This window comes from Convolutriloba macropyga, chromosome 15, assembly GCF_964194025.1.
Source record: "Convolutriloba macropyga chromosome 15, txConMacr16.3, whole genome shotgun sequence".
In the NCBI taxonomy this organism is placed as follows: Eukaryota; Metazoa; Xenacoelomorpha; order Acoela; family Convolutidae; genus Convolutriloba; species Convolutriloba macropyga.
Genome location: NC_134482.1, coordinates 31,473,627 through 31,497,023, shown reverse-complemented (window position 1 = coordinate 31,497,023; position 23,397 = coordinate 31,473,627). Strand labels below are relative to the sequence as shown.

Here is a 23,397-nt window from a genome sequence, read left to right as displayed (position 1 = left end):
GATTTCAACTATAGTAAACACATATTTACACAAAAAATTTTTTTGCATCGTTCTGTGAACTAACTCAAGAGAAGCGTAATTATAATATCTCATGCTTATTGTTCTGAAATTGGTTTACAAATTTTCTGAGGTGAAAAAAGAAAAAAGACTAATTTTTTTAAATGACGTCATCATTCTTTGATTTTCTTATTTGCTATCTCCCAACAAACTTATCCTGGCTATATGTCAACAAAAATTGTTCAATTATTTTTCCTAGTGCACAAAAATTGGTTACCACCGTTTCTGAGTTAAAAAATTATTTTAAAGCGTTTTAATTTTGAAAACAATTATCAGCATTTACATTCGATAAATCTTTTTTGTCTTCATTTTTTTTTAATTTTTCAGATTTTGTAACCTAACCGTCTAAGGGGTAATAGAGATGCTATTTTCGTTTAAAAAATTTAGGTTTCAGTGGTTTTTTTGGGCTAAAGTCTATTAAAACACAAAAAAGTGTCGTGGACAACCTTTTCAGTGGCCCGTTCGATCTATGTTTATTTCTATGAAACTAGTTGCATTGTTTTTTGGTCAGATTTTGGGAAACAAATTTCAAAAGTACCGCTATATATTTCTGCTAAGTGTTTTGCTCACTTTTTTGGTCAGTTTCAGCGTTTGCATATTGAGACTTTGTAAAAGGGGACGACTATTGCTCATACTTATTACTTTAAATTGGTCTGTAATGTTGCGGCCACTTTTTTTTCGAATTTCGTTTTTTTTCGAGGAGTTATCAAGGATTGAAGTTTTGTGTGAACACGGGATATTTTTCATGATTGTTCACTTGCAGTGTAATTTTTCTTCCAACTAAGATAATTTTTTATTAAAATACTAATTCAAAAATACATTTCAAAAATGAAACAATTTGGAGTTCCTGATAGACGAGAAGATAAAAAAGAATAGTTCTAGCCTCATCAGGATGTTTATTATCAAAACAAATTTGAATTCTAATTCAGAGTTCTTTTGTTAGAAAACTTTCAAAATTTTTTTGTTTTCTTGGGTTGCTGAGCGACTAGTCACTTTCGTTATCTGATGACAAACCTGATTTACATTTAAATGAAGCCCAAAGAACAAAAAGACCGTTTTCAAGTAATTGCTCGTGTTTTTTGGCTTCGAATCTGAGTTTTCGAAATTTAAATGAAATTTTTATTTTCTTTTTGAGACTTTACTAAATTTTGGAGTCCTATGTCATTGTATCGTTGATTAAAGGTGATATAGGTTTTGTAGTAAGCATTAAGAGAACCTATCTATGATTTTCAGTCGACACCTAATGGCCGTTAAGCTCTAAAAATGATTTTCGAGAAATTTTTTTAACATCAACCGATCATGAACTTTTTGTCGTGAACTGTGAGTTTTTGATTTTTGCCTATGTTTGTTGCTGTTTCCATAGTCATAAGACTTATTGTGCCGTCTTGTTGATTACCAATGCGTGACAAGTATTCTTTTCCTCAAATTGGTGCATGCGCACCATTTGAGCGTAATTACTGACTTCTGTTGAAAGCTATTGAACTTAATGGCTGTTAAGACTTTTTTTGAATATTGAAGAATTTTTGAAACTTGATTAATTTTCTTGACGATTTTTGAAAATTAACCAATCTTAAATTTTTTTCGTGAACTGCAAGTCAGTCTCAGTAATGATCGAACCCCTTTTGTTTGTGATTCAAACAAAATCAATCTATTTAACGGTTTTATCTTCTAAGTATTGGTGTTATGACTTCGATGCCCGATTTTTCATATAGTTTTTTAATTATTGGATAGTTTTGTTTTGTAATTTTGTTTCTGTTTGGAATCTTAACACATTATCATAAGGTTGATAGTTGAATTAGCTTAGAGATGAAGTTAAACGGTTCATAAATAAAGCTTATAGGGAATTTTCTTTGGTTTAAATGGCTTCGACACTTTCTTCTCGCACTTTTCTACTTAATTTTAGGATTTTTCCTGTATTTCTTGTTGCTTTCATTATCTATGAACTATTGTAAGGTCTCACTGATGATTTGTTGATGACAAACATCCTTGTTGTGTCATCGAGGCATAACTTAGCGTATTTATTACCTTCCGTTGAAAGCTATTGAATTTAATAGCGTTGAGACTACGGGTTGAGACTACTGTTTTAATGTATTTGTTCATGAATGCTGATCTTTTGGAATCAAATTTTAAGAAAAAAATCCCATTGCCATTGAACAATTGCTTGACTGTAGAAAAGTTCCTACCGAACTACTCATATTTCAATGGCTTCGATACATTTCTGGCCCAATTTTTTTTTGAATTTGCTGTTTTTTTGCTTTTTTCATTCGTTAGGTAACAATAAAAAGCTGACCGGGCTCAAAAATTTGTGTATGATGATCGAATGAAAGATGCTACTCAAATTTGTCAGTTTATTGCAAATAGTCTTAAAGTTTATGATTTTATACATTCTTTTATTTTTAAGGACTTTTCAAATTTTTTTCATTTTGAGGTCCCATTCATTTTCTTGTATTTTAAAAATTAACGTGACTGTTGTTTTGTTTATTGGCCAATATGCGTTTATGTGAAAGTGATGTGAGCGGTGTGTTTTTGTTTCTTTTTCTCTTCCTTTAGCACAATCGTGTAATAACGGATCCCAATGATTTTCAAATGTAGCGCAATTGAACTTATTTATTCATTCAGTATAATGTTAGCGTAATTAGTATAATAGAAATTGAAATAAAAACACATAACATTCAGATAATAGCTAATGATTTTGATGGCTTCCGAAATTTGTGTTTTCGCAATGTTTGTAATACTCTGTTCGTAATTTTTGGAGTTTTTTTGAATCTACAGTCCTTTGTTTTGGCTTAGTCTAACCAGAGACAGGTGCTTTTGGTTTCATTATGACTTTTAACAAATTTATCACAATTTATTTTGTTAAAAGCTAATTTTTTCTAACACTTTTAAATTTATTTGGTTTAAAAAATCTTGATTGATTTTTGAGTTCGCTTATTTTCTTCTTTTTGTCGACTTGTTAACTACACATCACTCCCATGTGATGTGTTGCTAGGAAAAATAAATTTTTGTAGCTAGGATTTTGTCTGATTGTAATTTGACGTTTTTACTAGGTGCCTTTAAATTAAGATATTGAGTTTTTGACGTAGAATTTTGTTTTTGTTGCTTTTTGTTGTTTTTGTTGTTGTTGTTGTTGTTGTTGTTGTTGTTGTTTTCTCGTAGACTTTTTAGTGGCAGGTCTTGTTGTAATGAGGCATGGCATTATTTAATTTAATTATCATCTCGGTTGTGTAACGATTTTGTAAAACATCTTTTTTGATCATCTCTTGGTCAAAAATGTAAGTCAAAAGACAGTTAAGTCAAAAATGTAGATGAGCGCGGGTCGGAACATCATGTGCGAACGCACATTAACGAGCCTCCTTGTTCATTATATTGATTCAAAAATATTTTAGAGGCACAGTTTCTTCAATTTGAAAATTATAGGTTCGAATAACTTCAATCGTCTGTCAACTCAATTGTCACCATCGCTTAATTGCTCGCAAATTTCGATATCTTCAGGATGATAGTTATATTTTCCAATAAGATTTGTCATTCGACCTGCAATTTTTTCTAGGTACTCTCTTTCAGGTCTGGGGACTTCAAACTCGGCGTCATCGCCCAGGCGTCTTCTGTCAAGCATCATTGAAATTTTCAAGTCAACATGACCCACCCATTGTCTCAGAATGTTGACATAATGTGAGATTAGCTGCAAATAAACACAAAAGTTGAACACCTGGTCAATTTCGGTAAAACAGCTGCGGTCAATTTGTTCGTAAAAGGCTGAAATTTGCGCTTGTATTTGCTGAACAGCGCTTTGAAGTTTCTCTGCATTAGTTTGCTGCATTGTGTTGTAAAGGGAATGTAAATTTTGTATCAGCTGTTTGCGAAGTAGCCTCCTCATTTCTGATTGGACGACGCGGAGGTGTTGAACAACTTCAGCACGGGGATCTAACTGCTGTTTCAGGGTCAGTTTGTTTATTTGAATCCCCATATAGCTCATAGTGGTAGGAGGTTCGTCTAAAAATAATGAAGAAAATAAAAAATATAAGATTAACACATTTTGGACATTTTACAAATTTTTGATCATCTTAATGCTTTTCGAAATACTTCCGAGAGAGAAGAACAATTTCCTTTAAATCCTTATTTTAGCTCTTTAATTCTTTGATAAATGTTTTCAGCACAAAAGTAAACTTATAAAAAGTATCATGTTAAAATCTGACCTGAAATTTAAATTTTTATGATTGACTTGCATTAGTTCAGAAGTTGCTATTATACTTGCGATAAGATCTGAAGCGAGATCTTTTTAAAGATCACTCCGACAAAAACTTTAATTTGATTAATTTAACACAAACCTTTTTCTAATTTCCGGAAGCTCTTCGTCCCTAGTCTATTACCGACGCTATCTTTTTCTCATTACACAATAACCAGCGTGATAACATAAAATTGAGCAGTCTGGCGTGTTCACTTCAATTGAATTTTGACATAAATTTTTAAAAAATTATTTTTGCAAAATTTGTTTTTTGCAAAATTTTTTTGTGGCCGTTTTAAAATTTTAAGCGAAATTGTATAATTTTTACTCACCTTCTCAATCCTATGTTTCGATGACTTATGGTTGGTATTTTTTCCAACAAGTTAGAAGATCATATCATTGTAGAACTACAATGGGATCAGTATCTGAAATGGTGATCACGTTGTTCAATGCAAAGTTTGGTTCTGAACACATTCAAAAAAAATTTTGGGAAATGTCATTATGTCCTCATTTGTGCTAGTTATATATTTTCTTTAAAAACGACATTCTCTGTGTTAATGGTGATCTGCCTATTTCTTTTGTAAATTTTGATAGTTTTTGTTAATTTGATCTGGTCACGCTTTCGGGTAGAAATATGATAGGATAGTCAATACAGAAATGTTTAAGTCATTTCGAAAGCAGATATGGCAAAACTCTTCAAGAAACTTTTTGTTGCAAAAACTGACTTCAAAAAACGTTATTTTAAAAAGATTTTCCAAAACAGGCAGTGGTTTGGAAACTGTAATCCTATGTATGAAATGCATGACAGTTTATAAGACACCGTGTTTCAAGAAAGGCGAAAATGCATGTTTAAGAGGCCTCTAAAGAGCGTTTAAGAGCTATTGAAGAGCATGATTAAGAACTGTTGAGCAGCATGGCAAAGAGGGCAGACTTTGAGAGGTCAATGACCAAAAAATTGCTATCGTAAGAGGTCAATGTCCGAAAAAACGCAGACTGTAAAAGAGTCATTGACCTAAATGCAAACAGTCATTGACCTAAATGCAAAACGAGTCAATGACCGATAATCCAGCTGCCAAGAGGTTTACGCGCCGCAAAAAAAAATTGGGGATGCAAGAAAAGTCATTCACCGAAAAATGTCAATTAGAAATAGATCCAAAAAGAGGGTTTTTTGGACTTTCAATGATTTCTTTTTATTCCGTTGACAATATGTTGGTTATCAGCATATGAAGTTAAACTACTCTATCTACATGCTCTCAAACGAAGTTTGTAGCAAATATATTAGTCCTGTTGGTCTTTTTCATGCAATTTTTTCCTGACCGATTATTTTTGGCACATTTGATTTTTCTTGTCCTTAAAAACAGGATAAACATGTAGCGCCCACTGGGCGTTAGGTTTCTTTAGAATCTTTAACTTAACCGGGCGTTAAGTTTCTTTACAGTCTTTAACTTCTCCTGAACACAAATTGTTGCGATGCTTTAATCGGAACTTTGTACTCGAAATTTATGTGTAAGCGATATGATATTTTTGAACAACCTTCATTTGTTTTCGGTTTTGCTTGATCTCTGTCTCTTTCTTTTTCTGTTTTTTTTTCTTTTTCTTTTCTTTCCTTCCTTTCTCTTCCTTTTCTATCCTTTGTTCTGTCTTTCTGTTTTTCTGTTGCTTTACTCTCTTTCTCTTCTGACGTACTGTTCTGTCTTTTGTCTTTCTTCTTGGCCTGTTCTTTTCTGCCTTTTTTTTCTCTTTCGTTTTGCTTTTTCGTTTATCACTTTTCTCTGTCTTTTCTGTATTTATTTCTTTTGCTTTTCTCCATCTGTTCGCTTCTTTCATTTGAATTTTTTGCTGTATTCTTTCTTTTTCGTTTCTTCTCCCCTTTCTGTTTTTTTTTCTCAACTTTTCTCTTTCTGATCTGTATTTCTTTCCTGTTTTTCTTTTCTGTCTTTTTTCCGGTCTTGTTTTGCCTTTCTTTCATCTCATTTTAAAAAAATTTTGATCCTCTTTCATTTATTGTTTTTAGTTTGCCCCGCTCTCTCTTTTTCTCTTGCTTTTCTCTCTTTCCTTTCTGTATTTCTTTCCTGTCTTCTCTTTCGTTTGTGTTTTTCTTTTCTGTTCTTTTTTTCTGCCTTTCTTTTTGCTCGTTACTTTTTCTCTTTCGTTACTGTCTTTATTTTCTTGATTTTTTCTCTTTTTAATAGCCGCACAGCGATAGCTGTGGCTATTTTTAGCCTTCTCTCGGTTTTTTATTTCGTTGTCAGGATTTTTGTTACGACCATATGAGGTCGCAACCACTCCAAATCTGCTTTTTGTTGATTGGTTAATATAATTTCCGCTAAAATTTGTGCGTGGCGTCATTTTCCGCTCTTAGTAGAGCGAGTTTTTTTCGTTGATTCGCTGTGATTAATTGTTTGGTCACACTTGACTTTTCCCACTCTCAAAAACGACTTCCTCTTTTTGAATTCACTCTTTATTGCCTTAAGCCAAAGAGATAAGGTCAAATGGGTGTGTGTCACTCTAAATGAAGGTTATTTGAGATCAGCTTATAAAGGCAGCAAAAAATTATCAAGATTTTTAATCAAAATATAACATATCAGCCTTGAATGAAAAGACAATTTTTTGTTGGTCTGTTCTTTTAACTGTTTTTTAAGACTGCAGATCTACGAAGCTATTGCGGCTATTTTCTGGCAATCTGCCAGCTATGTTTGTTTTTCTCTGCCTTGCTTTTCTCTATGGTTTGTATTTATTTTCTCTCTTGCTTTTCCTTTTTTCTCTTGCTCCTCTCTCTTTCATATCTTTTCCGTCTTTTGTCTCTTTCTTCTCGTTTTTCTCTTTTCTGCTTTTCTTTTCTCTTTTATTTCTTTCAATTTTTCGGTTCGTCTGTTCTGCCTCTTTTCTATTTGGTTCATTTTGTTTTTTACATGTCTTTTCTTTTCTTTTTCTCTTGTTTTTTTTCTGCCGTTCTTTTTCTCAATCTTTTTACTTTCGTTCCCCTCTCATTTCTCTTTAGTTTGCCGTTCTTTGCTGTTTCCGTTCTGCTTTCTTTTCTCTCCTGCTTTGCTCTTTTTTTTCTGCTTTTATTTTCTTGTTTCCCCTTTCTGTTCTTTTCTTCTCCCTCTTTTCTCATCCTTTGTCTCTTTCTTTTTTGTTCTTCTCTTCTCTTTTTGCTCTTTAGTCTCTCTTTTTTTCTGTTTTTTTCCGCTTTTTTACTCTTTATGTTTTCTCTTACTTTTTCCTCTTTTTATTTTCTGCCTTTCGTTTTGCTCTTCTGCTTTTCTGTTTTTTTTTCTGTCTTTTTCTGCCATTCATTTTCTCATCCTTTTTCTCTTTTGTTTCTACTTAGCTTCTCCCTTTGTTTTTTGCTTGCTTTTCCGCCCCTTTTGTCTTCCTTTTCTCTTTCGTCTCTGTCTTTTGTTTCTGTCTTTCTTTTCTCTTATTTCTTTCTGTTTGTCTTTTCTGCCTCTTTTCGTTTTTTTTTGTCTTTTTCTGTTCTGTCTCTCTCCTTCTCTTCTAATCTTTTTAGTCTGCCTTGCTTTTCTTTGTCTTCTGTTTTTTTCTCTTACCTTTTTGTATTTCGTTTTTGTCTTTCCTCTATTGCTTTCCTCTTTTCTTGGTTTTTTCCTGCCTTTCTTTGTTCGCATTCGTTTTCTCTCCTTCCTGCCTCTGTCGTTTCTCTATATTTTCTCGTTCTTTTCTTTTTTTCTTTGTGTTTTTTTCTCTCGTTTTTCTCTGTCTTTTCTGTCTGTCGTTTCCCTTTTGCTTTTTTGTCTTTCTTTTTTCTCTTTTCTTTTGCTTTTCTTTTTCTTTTCTCCCTTGCCTTTCACTTTCAATTTTTCCCAATTCTGTCTCTTTCTTATACCTCTTTCTATTGTTCTTTTTTCTTTTTTTCCTCATTTTTTTTCTCTTCCGTCTTTCCTTTCTAGATTTTTTTAATCTATATCTTTCATCTCTTGTTTTTCTCTTTTTCTTTCCTGCTTTTGTCTCTTACTTCTCTCTTGCTTTTCTCTTTTCTTTTTTGCTTTTCTCTCTTTTGTTTCTTTTCTGTCTTTCGTTTTTCTTTCTTTTCTCTCTTTTGCTTCTCTTTCTTTTCTCTCTTCCTTTTCTGTCCATCTTTTTTTCTCTACTGTTTCTCTGTTTCTCTTGCTTCGCTCTGTGTTTTCTGTCTTTCTTTTGTCTCCTGCTTTTCTCTTTCCTTTTTCTCTTCCTTTTCTCTCTTTCCTGTTTCTCAATTCTGTGTGTTTTCTATCTTTCTCTTATCTCTTTCTCTTGTTCTATGCTCTTCCTTCCTTTCCTCATTTGTTTCTCTTTTCTCTTTTTCTCTTCTCTTTCCTTTCTGCCTTTTTTATTTCTATCTTTTGTCTCTTGATTTTCTCTTTTACTCCTGCTTTTCTCTCTTATTTCTCTCTTTCTTTTCTCTTTTATTTTTTACTTCTCTCTTTTTTCTCTTTCTTTTCTGTATTTCATTTCTCTTACTTTTCTCTCCCTTTTCTGTCCATCATTTTTTTTCTTTACTGTTTCTCTTTTTTTCTCTTGCTTTTTTTCCGTTTGTATTTCTTTTTTTTCTATCATTTTTCATTTATGTCTTTTCTCTTTTTCGTCTTTTTTCTCCATTTTGTTTTTTTCTTTCTTTTTTCTCTCCTTTTCTCTCTTTCTTTTCTCTTTCCTTTTTCTCTTGCTTTTATATCTTTCCTTTTTCTCAATTCTGCGTGTTTTGTATCTTTCTTTTACCTCTTTCTCTTCTTCTTTGCTCCTCCTTTCTTTTCTCATTTGTTTAATTTTTCTCTTTTTCTCTTCTCCTTTCTGCTTTTTTTACTTCTATCTTTCATCTCTTGTTTTTCTCGTTTTTTCTGCCTTTCTCTTACTTCTCTCTTGCTTTTCTCTTTTCTTTTTTACTTCTCTCTTTTTTCTCTTTCTTTTCTGTCTTTCATTTCTCTCTTTCTTTTCTTTTCTTTTTTCTGTCCATCACCTTTTATCTTTTCTGTTTCTTTTTTTTTCTCTGGCTTTTCTTTTTTTCCGTTTGTTTTTCTTTTCTCTCTTTCATTTGTCGTTTATGTTTTTTCTCTTTTTCGTCTTTTCTCTCTATTTTGTCTTTTTTCTGTCTTTTTTCTCTCCGTTTTGCTCTTCCTTTTCTCTCTTTCTTTTCAGTCTTTTTTCTCTTTTTTTCTGTCTCTCTTTTGTCTTCTGTTTCTTTTCTCTTTTTCGTTTATTTTTTTTCACATTCCTTTCAGCGTTTCCTCTTTTTTGTCTGTTTTCTCCTTCCATATCTCTTTTGACGCTCCTCAAACATGCAGCCTAACGTATTAAGTGCGTTACGCTACACCACCATGTAGAAGTTCGCTATCTGTACGAATCTTAGCGATTCTTAAATATGCAAATTATCAAAGCCCAAAAATTGAACATAAAATTGCTGGTACTTTGGGGGTAATATAATAAATCAAACACATCGGTAACGTAACGTAATACCTATGACTGTTGAACGAGTGGCATATGTTCCAACCCGACGTGGTACGAGAAAAAAATGAATTTTAAAACTTCTATTCTTTTAAATTATCTTGTTTTGCTTTTGCGGGCCTGCTAGTATCACTTTAAACGTCAATAAACTTTCATTTTTACCTCATTGTTAACATCATTATTTATCAGGTTACGGAAGTTCTACCCTAAAAGCATACTTATACGTGAAATCCTTCCTTTTTAAAAACAAACCAGAAAACTGATTGTTCTCTGTTTTATTTTTAATTGTAGGTTTTCAATACATTCAATAAAATTGACCCCGTAAGACAAATAGATCTGATTAAAAAGTAAGCGCCTGAAGTCAGCAATGTCAAAGCAAGACCACATTGATTTCGAAAATGGGCTGAGTGAGCTGAATGAGCTGAGCAGAGCAAAATGTTGAAAACTGATCTTTCCGTTTTGCATGAACTAGCAAGTCGAGATTTAAATCATGGTTCAACTTGAAACCTAAACGGTGAGAGTTGCATTCTTCAAATGCAAAGCAACACAAAATTCTGGCTAAATTACAGCATTTTTCACTATGAAAGTTCTGTGCACGTTTCTTGGTGTCAAATGTTCCCTCTTTCTGATAGAAAATCGTCTATGAACTCAAATCTGTTCAACAAAAAATTTCGTTGGAATCAAAATTGGAATTTCGGTTTAGGGAAATTTTCAAATTATTCACCCCAAAAAAATTCTAGAGCTGCTGCATCGTCCCACAATGAATTAACTAATAAAACCACAAAACTTTTTTTCAATGGTTGCTTAGTTCCACTCGTAAGCTTTTTTTTACCAGACTTACCAAATTTTTATTCATAACTCCATCTATTATATGTTCTTTATATGTGTTATCAGTAAGCAGCAGAAATTGAGCTCACTTGTTAAAGATTTCTTCTGATTCACAAACTGTCCTAAAATCAAACTTCAAAACAGTTTTCGAAAAATTTTACATGTGAAAATTTGAAATAGTTTCAAACCGTAATATTTTTAGGATCGGGAGTAACAATTGCTTGAAGGATGCCACTTAGCTAGTATAACTGGTAGATTTTCAATTACCGCAACTTCGAATTGCTGTAAATGAAATAGAATCAAAACAAAAACAAGGTAACTAGAGTTTTTAAAAATTTTGGAACCAAATGATTTTCAGTATTGCAGGTTTCTATTAAACAAGAACCAGATAATACTGAATTGGTTTTCGATTATGAACTTTGACAGAAAAACAGAACAGAAAAGCAATCGTGATACAATTTTCAATTATTGCACTGTTCAAGCTATTTTCAACATGATCTTAATGATTACTGAGTTACAGCCAATTATAAATGAAAAAATTTATCATTTACCATATTATTCTAGATGAAAAAATTCTAGGCTATTATAAAAAATAGTAAGTTAACATAGGATTTTATATCTTCAAAAATATCTTTCCAAGTTTCTTTGATAGATGTGACAGCGAAAAACCAGCGCAATTATCCTACAATTGTTCTAAGTATCCATCCTGGTGCGCATTATAGATGTACAATTTGAGTATAATACCTCAAGTTGTACACATGAAACATGTATGTTGACACGTGCAATTTTTTTTCTGTTATTTTAGTTGATAAGTGTTACTGAAACAAAAAATCAGAGATAAATTAAAAGTTAACTAAATTTTAACGTTTCTTTCCAAGATGATGAGACGGTTGGTCGATAGGTTTCATATTTTGCAAAAGTTTTCCGTTGACTTTGGCATTTTCAAAGAACTGATGTAACATGCAGATTAAGGTCTGCAAACTACATCAAAATTACGGAGTTGGAATTCTTATTGTAGCAGTAGAAATACTGGATGTACAGCTCCATCCAATCAGAGACTGAGAAGACACTATTCTCTTTTATATAGAGAGAACTCCACTAGCTATAGCCAGTCTAATAGAGTAGTTGCACGATGTGCGTATCTCCGGTGTTAACTCTTTTATACATCGTTATAATTGAAGTATTTCTCCAGTGTTTTACAGAGTTGGTTAGTCTGAGAGATATAGGTAAGTCTACTTCGCGCGTAAAAATAGGTAGCCCTAGCTCTTTATGCCTTAAGGCTGTAAAAGGAGCCCACAACGGGTCTGCCTTATTATTTTCAATAAAAACAATTATAACACTCTACGTTATAACTGCAAAATAGCTAACTAAAACTGCTAAGTAACCAAACTAGTGATACTATTTAAATGCCTGTCTTTTTCGTTTTTTTCTAGATTAGAATTAAATTGACACCTTGCCAATGAAATAACTTTGTTTAACTACTCTGTCTTTTTTCTGTCGCAATTTAAAAATCTGTTAATTTCAGTAACAATTTTTGTAAAGGAGTTCTCTCAGTAGAAAAACTATTAAACGAAAAATGGGAAAATTTTATCTAACATTTTTCACCACATCAACGTAAAAAAAAACTGTTATGAAAAGGGTTGGGTCCGCGATAGGGAATAGGAGTAAGTATGATGAGCGAGCTAAAATCTGATCATAATAAATCATTGCATGGCAGGGTGTCTAAAAACGAGGTAAAAATGATCAGGTGTGTAAACCCCAGTGATTGTGGAATTTTTATCGGGTAAGATCTGATAAGATGCTGACTAAGAATTTTTATCGTGTAAGGTCTTATCAGATCTTACACGATAAAAATTCCTCTTATCAGATCTTACACGATAAAAATTCTGGTAAGAGGAATTTTTATCGTGTAAGATTTGATAAGACATCTTGTAAGATAAAGATTCCTCTTACCAAAATTTTTATCGTGTAAGATCTGATAAGACATCTTATAAGATAAACATTCCTCTTATCAGAACTTTTATCGTGTAAGATCTGATAAGACGGGAATTTTTATCGTGTAAGATCTGATATGACATGTCTTAATTATTTCAATATAACCGTATAACGTAGTCAAGGTCCTATGAAAGTAAAAAAAAATAATCGGTCAGCTAACCAATTATGAAACAAAAAAAATGCTTGTTGATTCTGTTTTGGCGGCAGTTTTTTTGTGAGTCGTAACTGTTTACTATGGCTGAACTTAGCAGTCCAAGATAGTTTTGGTCTTTGAAAAAAAATTTTCAGCCTTGTTTGATAATCACCGCTTCGGAGAAAGCCCCTGTCACTCAAATAATCTATTTTACAATATCTTATAAGTCTTAAAAGACAGTATAAGATATTCTTCTCGTTGTTGCTCTGACACTTAAGTGTTGCATGCTGTAGTTTTTCGGCTACTGCTTGAGAGCAACTCTGAATTGTCTTCAATATGAAGAATATACCATACTTCAGGAATTTATATAAGAGGAAATCTTTATCGTGTAAGATCTGATAAGACGGAATTTTTATCGTGTAAGATCTTATAAGAGGAATTTTTATCGTGTAAGATCTTATAAGAGGAATTTTTATCGTGTAAGATCTTATAAGAGGAATTTTTATCGTGTAAGATCTTATAAGAAGAATTTTTATCGTGTAAGATCTTATAAGAAGAATTTTTATCGTGTAAGATCTTATAAGAGGAATTTTTATCGTATAAGATCTGATAAACGTCTTATTAGATCTTATAAGAAAATGCATCCCCTTACAGGCTATTAGCAAGATGGTTTTGTCAGAAATTTGTCAGATCTTACACGATAAAAATTCCACAATCACTGGGGAAATGAGCTAATCTCGGATCATGACTCATTATGATCGGAGGTGTCTGATCATTAACACGTACACATCGATCTGGGCTAACGTTTTAGGTTAACTTCAGTCAACACAGTTACAGAGCGTGTGCTATTACATCGTCAAGCATTATGCATATGGCACGTTCACTTGGGAAAGGGGTGCAAATGATATGCATATGTACTCACTTAAGGAAGGAGGGTACAAACGTAAAAAAAGAGCGAAATCAAGAATAAAACCCCAGAAAACTTTGTTCTATTTTTGGTTCTTCTTCCTACCTGCCGGAATATAGTCTGTTTCTTGTCCTTGATGTCGGTAGTTGTCATTTCGTGTTGTTGTGCCTAAGTAAAAATCAAATGGCTATCAATAGTTTACTGATTCGATTGACTGTTTTGGGCACACAGGCTTGGGCACTCCACAAGGAAACGCATAATTGTGGTGCCAAATAAGAAGTGCTTTAAGAAAGTATGAATGACTGCATGGGTACCTTGTAAGGACGTTCAAGTTCCTGAGAAGTATTATTGGGTTGTAAAATATCTCAAAAGCAGGCTTAACTTACTGGCGAGTTAAAGATTATTTTGTTAAAATTTAAGAACTTTCCAGCTGAAACTTCTTTACGAGTTAGCGCCCCTACCAAAGGAAAAATCAATTGGTCCATTTTCTGTTTTAGAACACGCTGTGGAATCTAACTCCTCTTTTTGGTCGTTCATTTCCATAAATTAGTTTTTTTCGCATTTTATGATATAAAAGGTTTGTAGAGTTGTGGAACCGAAATTGATGCCAAAGCTTGTACTTCAAAACTTCACAAATTAGGTCACCTGATAAAATTTCAATCTAGCTTTGAGCCTGTTTTTTTAAAAGTTTTTTGCGATTCAAAGAATTTGAAATGTATTGGTAGCGTTGTCTTTTCTTACGATTCGAAGAGGAGTATTGATGGATCAACTTTTTTATTAATAATTTGTTGGAGTATATTTAAAACAAGATGTAAAAGTCAATACGCATGTGAAAACTAAGTCAAAAGCCTGACGAAGGAATTGAAGAATAGAGAGAAGATATATATATATATATATATATATATATATATATATATATAGAGAGAGAGAGAGAGAGAGTTTTCCTGTTCATATCGTTTTGGATAGAGAGAGAGAGAGCGAGATAATTGTGTGCAAAATTCTAAGCGAGCAAAATTTTCTGACGAGGTGCCGCTTTTTTGAAGATTTTTTTTATTTTTGACGCCAACTTTTTCAATAAATCAGTCTCTCAATTATCCGAACTAAAAATACAGTGTTTGGAAGCATTTTTGACCATTTCAAGCAAATATGACACTTTAAGATTCAATTTTTAGCTATTATTTTACCATTTGCTTTGTTTATAGGAGTTTTTGGATAATTTTCTTTTTCTCTTCAGTTTTTTATAGCATTTGGGGATTTTTCTGGTTGAATTATTGTGTTTTAGCAGTTTTAGAGGTCTTTGATCTTGATTGATAATTATTTATAATTGTTCTGGATGAAGAAAAATGGGTGACTATGCCCGTTTTTAAGGTTTTTGCCTAGTTCTTGACTAAAGAAGTACAGCAACGCTTCTCGTTGCTGTACTTCTTTAGTCAAAAGCTCTTCTATAGTTTTTGCTACTTCGAGGTGACATTTGTCTAGACAGGGAAATTTTTAGTTAATTATGTTAGACAAATTTTCATTTTTTTCGAGTTTTGTTGTTCTTTGTATTTTAAATTGTTGTCCGTTATTTTTCTGCCACTTATTCGATGAGTGACTGATACACCAAACATTTTAAAACTTTTTATCTTCGAATAATGGTTGGAAATTTGAAGCTAAACTGGGCACTTTTCACTCAAATAAATTAAACAAAATTTGGAATTATTCAGGTTTCATTTTATGCATTTTGTTTGTTCTTTAAAAATTTTATGTCACATTTTGGATGAGTGACTGCTATACAAAATAATTTAATTAAAATTTTTCTGACACCAATGATTCAGATGTTGCTTTTTAGCATTTTGTAGAATTTTATCGGTTTTGTCCTCATCATTTCCTTTTGCCAATAATTTTTTGAGTAGCAATTGAAGTTGAATTATATATATCCACTATATCAGTTTTTCAATTAGTTTTTTCATGTTAATTTTCATGTTGTTGTTTTAAAGGCTTTGTTCAAAAACATTCCCTTCGGGGGTTAACTAAATCTTCTTCTTTTCAGGGGATTTGCCGTTTTGGGTTGGACTTCTTGGTCCTGATCAGACTTTCCAGACTCTGGAAAGGTTTCTGATCAGAACCTACAGACTCTGGAAAAAGTTCTGTTCAGACTATGCAAATCATAGCACAAAACTCTCCAGACCCTACACCACGCTATGGTCAGACTCTCGGCGGGGCTCTGATCAGACTCTCCAGACCCTCCAGACCGTAGTTAGTGCTCTGATCAGACCGTGCAGACTCTGGATGGGTCACTAATGAGACTATGCACACCATAGATAGTGCTGCCAGACTCTGTGGAGAGGTCGCGGTTTACCCCCCGTGCGCAACCCAAGTTGGTCTGATCAAGGCCGGTTTGGGTCGTGCTCTTCATACTGGGTGATCACTGATTTTGTCCGAAACAGGCCAGTTCTTACAAATTAACTATCCGTTTTCGACCACTGGGGGAATGAGGTAGAAGAGAGGTATTTGCACTTCGATTTGAACTGACCTTCATCTATGGCTCCAACTGCATCTAAATTTTGGCCACCGTTGTTTGCTGCTGCTAAAAAAATTATTTAACTTTTAGTTAAAAGAAAACTGCTATAGTTTTTTTTGCTTCTCCAAAAAATGCAGGAAAAACATTTCACTTGAGAATAGACCAAAGAAAAATTTTACATCAGCTTTTTCAGTTTGTTTTTTTTTGCATGACAGAATTTATAGCAAATTGTCAGTGAAATTGGCCCCTAGAATAAACATCTTTGAACAAAAACGTGAGAAAAATACGCAAAAACTTTCCTGATCATTAAAACAACTTGTGACATTTAAAAAATGAAAATTATTTTTGGCGTAACAAAATTTTGGTTTTCGATTTTAAAGTTGATTTTATCTCCAAATTTTTGATGTCAAGAGTGAAATGACATTTTGACCTAAAGAAGCCTACAGCTGGAAAACCTAAAATGGTTACTAGACTGCTTTTGTTCAATTTCTATACGCTCTGAGATACGTTCTAACAACTGCAATTGTTCACTAACGAAAACAAAGAGGCTCGTTAATGTGCGTTTGCACATGATGTTCCGACCCGAGCTCATCTACATTTTCGAATGAAGAGATAATCAAAAATAGAAGTTTGAGTTTAAAAATTTTTCATGCACAAACTACTAAATGAACAACATCATGCTATGCCTCATTTCAGCGCTAAAAAAATTTGCCATTAAAAAGACTGCAAGAAAAATTAAACTACAAAATCAGCAAAAACTAAAGTTTCACAGCAAAAACTCAATATCTAAATATAACAACACCTAGTAAAAACGTCAAAATGCAATCAGATAAAACCTTAGCTACGCAAACTTACTTTTACTGAACTACATGGCAGATGGGACTTTTTTTTGGGACCAGGTAAAAAGTCGACAAAAGGAAATAATGGGGCAAAAATCAAAAACCAGTCAAAATTTTTAAAAACGTTTACAACTTCAAACGTCTTAAAAACCCTTAGCCTTCAAAGAAACAATTCTCGATGAATTTACTAAAAAACCATAACAAAAAACGTTTTTTTGCTGAGACTAAGCCATAGAAACGAACTAAAATTTTGGAAAGAGTAAAAAAACACAAACAAATTGCAGAAACAAAAATTATTGAAGCCATTGAAATCATTAGCTTTTATCTGAATATTGTTTCTCTTATTTCAATTGTTAATTTTACTAATTGAACTAACATGATAGTGAACTATTGAATAAGTTCACTGGGTACTTTTTTAACATCATTGGGAACTGTTATTACGCGAATATGCTAAAAAAAACAGAAAAAGAAACACAAAACTTTTAAAAAAACGCATATCGTCCAACCAACAAAACATTAATTACGAAAAATTTTCAATAAACATGTAAAAATTTGTATTACATGGAACTGAGCTGAACATCTAATAGATGAGAATAAGGTACAAGTTGACGAAAAGAACAACAAAAACGGAAAAAGTTGAAAAAATTTTAGAAACGAATAATATCAAAAACTTTAAAACTATTCGTTATAAACTCTCTGCATCGAAAAATATCATTCATTAATTTCTGGTTTCGGAGCATTTGATACCTTTCAGCAGTTTACGACTACAAAAAAAAATTAAAAAAGCAGTCCAAAACCGCAAAGTCAAAAAAAAATTCAGAGAGAGGTGTCTGAGCGATTAAAAAGTAAATTTTTCAGTAAAATCTTTTTTTTATTCTCTTTTTAACAGCAAGGTGATGTTTTTTTGTTTTTAGAAATATAATTTCAAAAGATTAACAAAAATGAACAAGTATATCAATACCACGACTTTTTTTGAAAAAAACACATAATATCAACGCCATTAATTTCAATAGATTTCAACGGAAGTTATTAAACACGCTAACTTATGCCTCGATAGGAACGCTATGTGGTTTATCATGCATAAGTTATCAATATGACATCACATGACAATGAAAACAACACCAAATATTAGGTAAAAACCAAAATTTCAATCGAAAAAACTGAAAAGAAAGATTTGAAGCTAATTAAACCATAAACTTTTCTCTGGAAACCTTCTCTGCGATCCATTGAAGAACTTCTCTAAGCAAATGGGAAATATTTGTATTACAATAAAGTTTTAAGATTTCAAAAGGAACCAAAATAATGAGAAAACTTCTAAAACTAAAGAAAAAATGAAAACTCGTGGCATGGAAGTCATATAACCAATAGTTAGAAGTCAAAATTGCTATACAAACAAATTTTGGTTGCAGCAAAAATTAAGGAGGTCCAGTGAGGTACTGAGAATGAATAACAGTTCACAAAAATAAGTTTCATATCAGTTAATTTAAAAAAAAAACATGAAAGTTTATTTTAAAGACCTAACAGCCATTAGCTGTCTACTCAAAGTACTAGATAGGTTCACTCAATGCTCATTAGCAAGTCTATTGCATCTTTCTTCAACGAGTCTATGCAATAAGACTGCAAAAATTTAGTAAAACGGAAAATCAAACTTTTATTAAAAAATACGAAAACTCAGAGTAGAAGCCAAAAGAAAAAAGAACGATTCCTAGAAAACGGATTTTTTGTTCATTGGGCTTCTTTTGACTGTAAGTGAGGATTGTCATTAACAAAATCTCGATATGAAAAGTGAAAAGTCTATAATTGATTTTAAAATAAAAGCAAAAAATGCGAAAAGTCATCTAAAAAATAGCTTTCCAATATAATTCGAGTTTTTTTATAGTAAACTTACCCATTAGACAAAAACTATTTTTTTTGTCGCATTTCGTCTATTAGGAAAGCAAGTTTGTTTCATTTAGTAGCATAAAATGTAATTTCGAACTAATAATTTTACAGAAAAAAAATCTAAATTTGAACAAAAATTATGCCAAAAGTGAACAAAATCATGCCAAATGTCCTGTGTTCACACAATTTTTTAAAACTCGATAACTCCTCGAAACAAACGAAATTTTTTTAAAAAAATGTTAAATTTCGAACTCTACGCTGGACGAGCTTTTTAATGATACCACTCACATTTCTCTACGATGAATATATTGATCGACCAAAATTGTCTGAACAATTTGAGTATATAGTTCCACTCCCAACAAGTGGGGTCGGAACAAAAAGCTCCCAAGAAAGTGAAACAGCTGAGTTATGTTAGTTTTACAGGTTAGCAGAATACAACCATTTTGTCAAAACCATACGCCGTTCTTGAACTTGTTTTATTTGTAAAATTGCTTTAACTTAGAATAAAAGAATGAGAAAAGTTTTTTTTGCCTTTTCTTCTACGAGTATGACCAATTGAGAATATTCAAGTTTTTGTCTTTTTCGGAACCTTGCACTTGTCTTTGGCTTTTTTCTTTGGCTTCTTCGTCATATTTGAAATGGATTGTTGTTGCAAGTCATTTGAAAACAAAGACCTACCCCATGTACTTATCTCTCAAACTAAATGTTCCTGAATTATTTGGTGAAGTTGCTAAGGCTCATAGGTTTGGGCTACAGTTTCAACTCGACTTGTTTTTTTCTGTTAAAAACTGGCCACACTGACTAGACATCGACCCACTTGATAAAATACTGCCACTGCGGAGTTGTTTATCCATTGATAGGGTTGTTCCGGCGTCCTTTCCTTTCTATCGATGTTTGGATATTTGGGAATTAAATTTTTGTGAACAATTTCTGCAAAAACATAAGATTTTCGCTCCACTAAAGCATATGATTTAGACTATTACAAACAGTACGGGAAATGATTCAATGATTACACGAAAAATACTTCTAATTAAAACTTCAAAACTTCACGGAAAACATCGGGTTTTGTTATATTTTTTTTTACTATTTCTGATTTCTGATTCTTTTGAAGTGTTTTTTTATTTTCACTTTTCTAACTTAATCACATTTTTTACATATTCGGTTTTGACTCTGCTCATTCACATTCTTGAACTAAATGAACTAAGTAACGATTTTCACGTTTAGTTGAAGAAAAAATCAACAACAAAAAATTTTTTCTAACAGAAAACTGCTCAAGTGAAAAGGTAATTTTTTCAAAAAAAAAAAATTTGACACGAACTAAACGTCTGTCAAATTTTTAAACCAGACTTCAAACACTAGAGTTATTAAAGAAACAAAGAATGTTGAAAAAGTCGAGCATTGTTGACCTCAATTTAGGTTTTATTTAGATTTTGCATCTCGAGTAAGACTATTAATTGCGTTCAAAACAATTATCGGTCAATAGGCCAAGAACTTTCGTACAGCAATCGGCACGAATTGGCGTCATGGCTATAAATTCAGCAGAAGAAAGTCAGTGCCTCCTCGGCGTACGATCCAATGGTCGTATCTCAAATCGATTATTACATTTTATTGGAAACGGATGCCAGCAGAGACCAAGATCTAAAAAACAAGCTACTAGATTCGAATTACAACAGTTTCATATTGGCAACAGCCTTTGATATTTTTCTTCAAACTATATTGATATTAAATTGTGTAAATTATTTTCATAATAATTGAAATCATTTCTTTAAAAAAGATTGTTTGTCCCCAATTGAGTTTACTTGTAAATTATTGACAGGACTATCCCGTACATCTCCAGAAATAGAACTTTTGTGACCTGACTTGAAATTCGCCCTCAAAATTTGTCGAAAGTACTTGAAGTTCACCATCGAAAGTAATAAGTAAGTTGGTGAAAAACTTCAGAAAACATGCTTCCTCTACGTTGGGACTCAATTACTTCAAAAAAATCATAACAAAAATTTCAATTACTGAAATTCTCATCTCTTTTCTTTTGCTTAATTTAGACTAATTTCAATATTTTTCCCTAATCAATGAGTAAAATCTAAAAAAATCAATTTGAGTTTTTTCTATAAAATGTTAGAATGTATTCGATTGAATTAATGTTTCTTTTGTTCATCGCATTATATTTTCGTTTCCATTTTTCAGATTGTTTCACATGGGAAAAATTGAGAAATTGCTTTTGCTTAGAACAAATTCTACGCAGTTTTGATTGAATCTCAACTTTTGTTATTTTCCTTCTTCTGGCATGTATGGCCCTTTATATAGCGTAAAGAACTTCATAATGGACAGAGGAAAAATGTAATTTCTTCATTATCGTTAACTAATTAATTTTGAGAAAAAATGGAAGCGCCAATTTTTGGAAGAAAACCAGAATGCTATAGTAGAAAATGAAATAAAGAGTTCATAAAATCATTTTTGTAGAGTTTTGGCCAAAAATAGATGTTTCTTAGTTGGAATTAGTTGGTTCTGACTGGGGGAGATCAGATAGCATATCCAAAATTTGGAAAACTCAAATATTCAAATATTGGATATGTATGTCTCTGGTAGTCTATTGAATATTTTAAAAAATCTACAGATTCCCACGATTTCCAATAAACAATCAGTTTATTTAGCTAAGGAATTGGTCAACTGTCAAGTAACGTTGTTTTGTTTTTCAATCAGTGCGGTCATCGTATAACGAATTAACTTTTCAGGAAATTTTAGAAAAATAGGTTGCACCTCGAAGTCAATTCGATTTTGAACTCACCAATATTGAGAGAACTTCCGGCTGATAAAATACTCTGCGTCAAAATTCTCGTTCATGTTTAGAAAAGAGCAAAAGAAAAGCGACGCTAATTCTTTTCTGTTAAAAATAGCAAGTAATGAGATATCTATTGATAACCAGCACTCTTGTTATGATATATGAGTTTTGTCACAAAATTCGTAAAATTGATGGCAATCAAAACACTTCTCTCGTTACAATGTAATTTTTAGAAACGCTTGCTTTAGAGAAAATTACCGCCGATGGTTTGATATCAGTATATATTATGCGACGAATGGTACCTAAAGAGATACTTTGATAAATTTATGGTATGCATACGGTATATATACTTTAGACAAACTGACTTACAAAAAAATGTTCATTTTACCGGCAAAATGCAGCGTAGGAGGCGCGTTGAATTCTAAAATTAAAACCGCTCAAATAGAGCCACGATAGAGAAACTCTGATTTAATTTCTTAAATTCTTTCAATATTCAGAAAAATTTTATACAGATTTCCATTAAAAAGCAGAAATAGCAAAACTAATTCTTCAAACTTCTTCAAAACTACCAGAATTGTCATCAATTAAAAATTAATATAATTTCAAAATGCAACGGCAATTTGATCTTCAAAATGAGGAATGGCAGAACGTTGTTTCCAAGTTAATCAAAACGATGTCTAAACATACAGAAAAATTTCCGGATTTGGAAAAACTAGTTATTTCTTTGCAAACCGCTGAAAAATCACTTCATTTGACCTCACGCAACAACGAAGAGTTCAACGAAAACCAAAAGGAGGTTTACAAACATTGTGAAAACTTGATGAGAAGCGTGAAAACATTAGAAGGTTCCTTCAGAACGGGTTGTAGGAGGCAACTTTTCCTGGAATCAGATTTGGAAGACTACAGACACTGGCTAGTGTGTTAGACAGAATACTTCTTTTAGACTTAGCAGAACAATTCAGGACAAATTTGTAAGTAAATTTAAAATTAGTTAATAATTTTGATTTTTACTTCTTGTATCCAAAAAAACGTGCTTCTTGTTTCTTGTTTTTTGTTTCTTGTTCTTTGTTGTTTTGGACCCCAATTAGAGGTTTCGATCAATTTTCATGGATCAAAGCTTTCTACGTATAGTTATATGGGCGGGGTGTCATCAAGGTCAAGAAGTGTAGTGAAATTTGGACTCGACCTTTCTATTGAAGATTTTGTTTGATCTTACAAAATAAACTCATGATAATAGCTGTCAGACTCTAATAACACTAGAACGTGAGCGTTTTGAGCTGGAATAATCCAGCAGATTTATTCCGATATACAGTTTTGCAAACATTTTAAATTTAATTTTCACTCATTGAGCTTCAATTTTCGGCACTTTTTTCTTTCGTATTGTGGACTGTCATTAAGTTCCTTGTGTCTTTAGCCACTTTCATTCAAATAATGGTTATTTTTTACATTTATTTTTCAAAAGTTGGCAAATAATTAATTAGTTTTTTTTTCCAAAAAAAACCAAAGTAATGTTTAAAACTTATTTTGGAAATTTTTTCCATATAATTGTTTTCAAAATTAACAAAAATTCCTTTCTTATTACTACCATAGAACTGCAAACGATCATAATTAAACCTAGTCAAATGATGCTCAAAACAGTTGGTCAAAGATGTGCAATTGACTTCACGCAAACCCAATACTAATATTTTTTCCACCCAATTCTTACTAGCTTTGACCTTCTTAAAGAAATCTCCGTTTCATACGGAAGCTGATTATTGAAACATTATGTAGAATACTTTAGTAGAATAATGTAGAATAGTACGCTTAGTACG

The 23,397-nt window shown here is 32.2% G+C and overlaps 1 protein-coding gene across 1 annotated transcript in view; it reads left to right on the top strand.

The window, feature by feature from the left end:
• Nucleotides 1-3,929: 3,929 nt before the first annotated feature.
• LOC142354015 (uncharacterized) overlaps nt 3,930-23,397 on the top strand; it is a 28,169-nt gene continuing 8,701 nt past the window's right edge. Inside the window, exon 1 of the mRNA XM_075406275.1 lies at nt 3,930-3,995. The gene's annotated coding sequence lies outside the window, so the exon portion shown is untranslated. The remainder of the gene's footprint in view (nt 3,996-23,397) is intronic.